General features: G+C 34.8%; 1 long non-coding RNA gene across 9 annotated transcripts; it reads left to right on the plus strand.

The window, feature by feature from the left end:
- The first annotated feature begins 3,397 nt into the window (after positions 1-3,397).
- Positions 3,398-6,829, plus strand: LOC113347278. 9 transcript variants are annotated; one of them, XR_003358844.1, is made up of 9 exons: positions 3,398-4,190; positions 4,269-4,330; positions 4,547-4,591; positions 5,121-5,175; positions 5,291-5,339; positions 5,489-5,535; positions 5,722-5,858; positions 5,948-6,013; positions 6,518-6,829. It is a non-coding gene; the product is annotated as an uncharacterized LOC113347278 (long non-coding RNA). The 9 variants fall into 9 exon arrangements; XR_003358839.1 differs by having other exon boundaries at positions 5,967-6,105; XR_003358840.1 differs by having other exon boundaries at positions 5,967-6,013.
- Positions 6,830-7,702: the final 873 nt, after the last annotated feature.

Below are 7,702 nucleotides of genomic sequence, written 5' to 3' on the forward strand. Positions count from 1 at the left end.
AATCAAAACTAAGCATGCGACATCAGACAAAATAACAAATAATTAATTGAAATCATAAAACAATTAAATTTTATGCACATAGTTATAAAAGAATTAATTTAATTACCAGATGGGTTAAAAACAACTTCCTCCGTTGTCCCAATGTTGGGTTTAGCTTCTCATGATGCAAACACACTCAAAAACATAATTCATTGCTCAAAAGGTGCTTACAAGGATGATAATATGGGAGAAAATAATTAAAATCCGGGTTTGTAACTTATAAGTGTTACAAACCAGCTGTTACAGAGAACGATATATGTGAACTGTCACTGATGCTGTAACATACGACCCTCACCTCTCTGTCGTTGTCACTGTTGATAAACGATTGTCTCTGTGCGTCTAAAGTTCTTCGTGTTCTTCAGTGCACCAGCAGAAAACAATTTTCCTGCAACTTAATTTTCAGCTCTGTTGAAGCTCTAAACTGCTCCCCAAACTCTCCATCATCATTTTTGACTCCCAAGACTTGTTTATATACCCACGGCTCCTCTAAATTATCTCGAATAAATGTAAATAATTCTCCTCTGTACCCGAAAATATTATCCTGCCATTTTCCCGAGATATTATTCCTTTTTCCTCTTCCTGTGCGTCTTCTGGTGGTGATATACTCCAAATGCTTACACGATCCAGGAAAGTCAAACTCGTGCGGACACGAGCCAAACAGAGTTAAACTCACGTAACTTCCATATAAAGCATCACCTGCCGGAAATATTCACTTCCGTCTGTTCCACGTAACCTTCCTATTTTATCGAATCCGACTTGCATACCTTCCGTGTTTAGGTGAAACAGGTTTGTATCTATTCAAACCATGAGAGAAATCCGCCTAAGTCTCTTCCAAAACCAATCCAGCAAAATACGCAGGTGGAGTATAATTTTCCCGCCAAATCAAATGTTTAAACGAGGAAGATAGGGGTGCCCTTATAACATCCTGGGTGCCTTTAGCGCGATGGGTGCTAATGACAAATTTGGGTTACACATAACCGTGGGTGCCCCTTATCCAATCTGAGAGTCCGCATAGCAAATATCCTCCGGGGGTGTTTCGCATAATTTTTCGGGCCGATTTTTCCAAAAATGTTTATTTGCCAAAAATACCTACACACAAAAAAAACACCATAATTAGTACAAAAATCGAGCACTAACAATAGAGACACTGAGGACAATTCAGAACAAAAATGTGTCTATCAATCCGTAAGGGTAAATTTATTAAATACCCTTAGTTTTGACACCCAATAAATATACCCTTATACAACAATATAAATACCCATATCATTTAAATACCTTATTCATTAAAAAATAGATTACCTTAATACCCTCACTTACAATATTATTTTCCATTTAAAAATCTTATCCTTTAAAAAATAGATTTTTCTATTATTTCACATCCACCAGCAACACCATTTCACCACCACCAACAGCACCGCCGCCACCACCACTCCACCATCACCACCACCACCACTCTGCCACCACCACCACTTACTAAATACAACCACCAATAATATTCCACCACCGCCACACATTGTTGTCGCTGCCGCCGCCACCGCCGCCATTAATATTAGGTGTCAACAACTGAAGTTGATCCAAAAATTCAAAAGTTCAAAAATATTTGTCAAATTTGGTTGTTGATTCCATTTTTATATTGTTGATACACAAACATTGGTTGTTGACTCCCTATACTAAAGTCAATTTCTAAGGAGTCAACGACAAATTTAAAAATGTGGGTCAAGAATAAACATCTTTTTCTTGAGAGTAATAAAGATAGCAAGTCATTTTAACAAAAGACCTTCAACTGGATCATCCCATGTGGGTCTGATATGGTGCAAAATGTGGCCTTATAAAAAGCTCATCAAATCCGCATAGTTACATTCTCCAGATGTTTACCTGGTGATACTGTGGTGCTGCGTCTTACTAGTCTATGAACCTATTTTTGTAAGACTGTTCGCATTTTCTTCACTTATATATTACTCAAGTTGCTTGACTTACGATACTGTGTACAATGATTTGGTTGTATATATGCTAGTTTTGGACATATCATATCTGCATGGCCTAGTTTAATACTCTAATTCAACTCTATATACAATCAACAAAAAATGATTATGTATATGAGCTTGTTTTGGACAAACTCTACAAATATCATAAAATTGGTAATTATCATTAAATTAAAACGAAAATCAAAATGCATAACTGATATGAAGATCATCTCCATTAGCATCAACCCCATGTACATCTTCACTACTTTTTTTCTCCTCCACCACCACCAACTAATAAAATATAAGTTTGATATCCTCCTCAACCACCGCCACCACTACCACTGCCATCATTATCTACTAAATGATCAAAGAGTTGAAATCCTCCGCCACCACCACCACTGCTGCAACAACACCAACACTACCAGTGAACGACCTTCAATTGAAACATTCAGTTCAATCGTTATTGAAAATGAATACTTCAAATTAAATTGAATCTCATCAATTATTATCTTCAATTAATGATATTCAATAATCATTGGATCAATTCATAAACAGATCATTAAAATTATTCAATTTTTAACCTAGAAAGATGAAGAACAATCTATAAGAAGTTGAAATAGGTTGAAATTGAACACAAAAATAGCGATAAATATATGAAATCAAAAACCAAAAACCTGTCGATCTCTGAATCTGGAATATCAATGTTTCACATAAGAAGATGAAGAACAATAAATAACAGGTTCAAATCAGTTGAAATCGAACACAAACATATTAATAGATTTGCTGATAATAACGGAGGACGTGATGGCGGCGGTGGCGGAGCTGCTGGTAGTAGTGCATAAGTGCTGGTGGTGGTTGAAAGATAAAGAGAGATAGAAAAACAAATTAAAACTAAAATTTTCAGGAACTGGTTCGATCTAACATTACAGGAGAAAAGGTAAACATGGAAAGAAGGAAACTGTACCAATGGATCCAAACGGGCTTATGAATGCATAAGGGCATATTTATTGTATGATAAGGGCATTTTTGAAGTCCATCAAAATAAGGGGTATTTATTCAATTCCCATAATCCGTAATGAATTGGATTACATGCAGATGAGGTAAAATCCGGCCCATACCAGCCCATGCTCACCCTACACTGATTCCAGCGGGGTTTAAGGTATAGGTCTATGGGTTTGATTATTCATTATGGGCTTCTGAGTGGGGTTTTCTATTAGGACTTTTAGGTGGATTTTTCATTTTGGGCCATCAAATTGATAACGGATGTTTCATAACTTCCATTCATGAGTTATGACAATTCGTACGATGACTTGTATGCGAACTTTAGGTGGGATAATACCTAAGTCATATAAGCCTCACGTTGAATGGTGAGAGTACTTCCCTCCTAATGACCCTCACCCACTTTTAGAATTGCTCCGTTCTTGAAGGAGAAAAAAAAAGGAGGCTATCGCTCGCATCGTTTTTTCCTAAATAAAAACAGTTTTCCCGAAAAGAAAAACAAAAAAAAAAACTCGACTAAACCTAAAACAAAACCTCTCTTCTGTTATTCGATCTAGCTCCGCCTCCACCTTCTTCTCCACCATCTACACATCTGTATCGTCCTAATATATTCACCTCTATTCTTTTCTTCGTTGATTTACCTTCAGGATATTTGTCTTCGTTGATAACAAAAAAAACAAACAAGTTTTCTGTCGAACGAAGTTGAATCTCCATAACCCTAATCACATCTCTTTTATCCATACCCTTAATTTATTCTCTTCTTCTCTCTTTGTTTGCCTTCTCCATCTCTTTGTTCATCGTATCTGTTTTGATTGTTCGTTATTGGTTTTGTTTAAATTGTTTTTGTTTGGTTTTATTTTGATGGAACGAATTTTTACTATTGGTAAACCCTAACCTTTTTCTTTCCGTCTCTTCGTTTCTCTGAATCATTAAACCCTAACCCATGTATTGTTTTGCAGGTACAATCAATAAACCCTAACCCATGCTTTATTTTGCAGGTACAAAAGAGCAATATATTAATGGTGATAGAAAAAAACGGTTTGCACACCAAGAGAAAAAAAAAAAACTTCTCTTCTTACGAAACCAAAAAATAAACCTACAAAAAAAAAAACACAAAGGTATAAGAGGGTATATTGATGGTGATAGAAGCGTAGAAATTGGAAACGCGACTATGAAAATACGAGCTTGGTGAGTAAACAAATTGTGCAGATATTTGCATCATTGATCTCACACCTTAACCCTGGCCCTAACCCTATTCTCCTAAAGTTCTAGAGCTTGGTAACAATCCACGGAGAGGTGCGCTTTTGGCTGGAAACGATTCTCACTTGGTAAACCCTTTTCCTTTATCTGTACTTTTGTTTCTCTAATTTATGTACCCTAACCCTTTTGTTTTGTTCTACACCGAAGTAAGATCTTGATTTAAATAAATAATGAACCCTAATCCAAACCCTTTTCATAATCTGTCTGCAAGCAGGGTTTTGATTTTCGGATTCTGTATAATGCAGTTCTGTATTTGCAATTTTTTTTTTTTTTTTTTTTTGCAGCCTCCAGTGTTGTCCTTTCATATAAGGGGATCTCTAATACTCTTGGTATGTTTAGTATATTTATCTGCTATTGAAATCGATTTTGTTGGTCTTTATCTAATTTTATGATTGATGCGGATATTTTTACTTAATTATCCATTTACGTGGTGTTCTTTATCCATTTTTATGATTGGATATCAATCTACAACAGGCACAATCCAGGGGAATACTGATTATTATGAATGAATTGTGTGATAGGTTGGCTCCCCATCATTACTTAGATTCTATGGTTGCCAGCTTATTTTGCAGTGATCACAAACTAATTCTTAGTTAGACTCACTATAAATATATATTTTATGACCTCAGTAGATAGCCAGCAGTCCTTTTTCGCCAAAAGAAAAAATTGGTTTCAACATTACCTCAGTAGGCTAATTTGGTTCCTAGAAACAATTTTTTGATCAAATTGGCTAATTCATTCAATTGCTTGACAAACCTCAGAAGTATAAATAAAAATGCTGTAATGGATTTTGAGCTATTATCTTTTTAGTTATACTGTTTATAATGCTCAAGATTTGATGTGAATTTCTATACGCAGAGGCATCGATTATGCTGTTGTGAAAGCCCATGAGTTACCAGCACTTTTTAGACAGGTTAGTTGTGTATTCGCGGTAGTATTTTTTGGTAGTCAGTTCGTGCACACACACTGTATTGGTAGTGTTAACTTTGGTAGTATTAACTTACTGTGATATGTGCTGCCCCGGCTAGGTTTACCAACATAAGAACGAAATGTTACTTCTAGCAGCGATTATGAAAGGTATCCCTCTGTAAGCTGTAGTCGGTTATAAAGTACCCATCTGTGTCTTTCTATCAATTCTTTGTATACCTTTATTTTTTTGTGTGATAATGCATGTATCCATCAAACTAATAATTTGACTAACACAATTTTCTTTCAACTATTTCAAGGAAGCTGGCTTTTGACAGCAACATAGTAGAAAGGAAGAGCTGAAGAGGTAGTGGTTTTGTTAGTATTAGTCACTAGGGGTATTGATTACCGAACCAATTTTCATACCGATCCTTTTCTCTTTTATGCGCCATAAATGTATGATAGAAAATGTGATTTTGATTTTGATTTTGATTTATTTTGGGATAATTAATTCTTTCGTTTTTTTTTAAAGTTCCTAAAATATTTTCTGCAGAGTTGAGGACTTACCTGAACCCCCGTTTCGAGCCATCTGTATTAAAGACGCTGAACTTGAAGCCTGCGGCAAGCATCCAACTCTAACCGTAATGAGGACAAAGTGCAGAAGGATGTGCTCATGTTATAACTTTTCAGGTGATTAAGTTGTAATGCAGTACAAAGAGTAACTAAAATTTGGTGTTTATTCATGTGATTAATAAGCCGTACACATTTTTGCAAATAAGGATGCTTATGAATTTGTAGGGAAAAGACTACGGATTTGTAGGAAAAGCCGCAAAAGACATATATGTGTAAGTAAATTTGAAGAGTAATTGCATGAGTTTGATCTTTGTGAAGCCATGACTACTTGGGATCAGGGGATATTGTTGATCAGCATAAATGGGTACATATCATTCATGATTTCATACCTTAATTCTTAAATGGAAAAATACATAGCATAATCATTCATTTTGTCCATGTTGATCGCTTTGACACAGTTAGGAGGCCTAGAGAGTGAGAGTGTGAGAGATGAAATATGGAGGGGAACTTTATAGATAAACATATTACCTTAGTATATCTCATAGTTATAAATATAACCTTAGAATTTTTATTAGTACAGGATGTAGACAGAGAATACCATATCAATTATACAGTTAATGGGGAGTTTTTTTTATTATTATTTGGGATCCATATTTAATTTTGCAATCATTATTTACGGCGTAGGATGCATGTTAACTTCTGGATTTTTAACTTCATTCACATTTTTAGTTTTGATTCCTTTGAACTGCTCACCTTTTGCATTTTTTTGGTGGTAGGTCAAGAAAAACTTTGGTGCAGGCCTAATAAAGATGATTTCAGATGTCGCTAGCATCTTTGTAATAGCAAGTAGATCTTAATATATGGAAATACCGATGGTTTTATAATTAAGAAACATCTTAATATTCTGGAATCCTTTTTTTTCCTTCTTTCTGGATTCCTTTGTTCTTCTTCTTCTTCTTCTTCCCGATGGAAGTTTGACTTAGAGCAATAGCTATTTAGGGTCTGTTTGGGAGCTTGGAAACGGGATAACGTATCTTGGAAAAGTTTATCTTAATTTAATTTATGATAACCTTGGTGTTTGTCTAAAATTCTATCATATCTTGGGTTATGTTAATTTGTGTTTGTTTGACTATAGAAATAGGTTAATATAAATAATTATTTCTTAGCCAATACTTATTTTAGAAGAAAATAATTGTTTAACCCAGGTGAGGATACAAGTATCCCAGGTATTTGGAAGAATACCTTAACCTCACTTTTTTAGCTTCCTAAAATCAAGGAATGTTTAGTAATCCTTATCCAGGATTGAAATTGCAGTGAGATAAACACATTTTAATCGTTTTTTACTGGATAACCCAACCTAGGATGGGATATCCAGGATACCAAACACGACCATAGTACTGTTTGTAATTACACTCATTTAGGCACACTCAATCCATCTTATCACTAACCTTTTATGTTTAAAATCAAGAATAATCTGAAACATCGTACTCCCATAATGCTTGAACAAAATTTAATAAAATTTAATAATTTTGTGAATCGGTGACCTTTTTATTTTGCTACTATTAACTGACAAGTAGGAGAAACATGTGTTTTATAATAGACAAGGCAAAAACACTTGAAAAAGATCCTGTTTGTCAAATTTACTTTCATGTCAAATCTATTATCAACTCTTTCTAATTGCATCCGGCAGTAGTCAGGGATGATATAGTTATAAAATTTCATTTAATTAGGGACAACCAATCAGAATACAAACCAACTGGCTTAAAAGTTGTGGAAATCAGCGTATATCAAGTGGGATCAATTTACTTGCTTATACCGTGGTCACTTTTAAGTAAAAGAAACAGAACAATGCGGGAAGTAGCTGACAGAAGGAATTCAACAAGTCATCTAAGGATATCATATCATTGATATGAGAAGTGTGCATTATTTTTTCAATACTTAGTGATCTGGGTTGGATTTTT

The sequence above is a fragment of the Papaver somniferum genome, chromosome 2 (assembly GCF_003573695.1).
Source record: "Papaver somniferum cultivar HN1 chromosome 2, ASM357369v1, whole genome shotgun sequence".
NCBI lineage: Eukaryota > Viridiplantae > Streptophyta > Magnoliopsida > Ranunculales > Papaveraceae > Papaver > Papaver somniferum.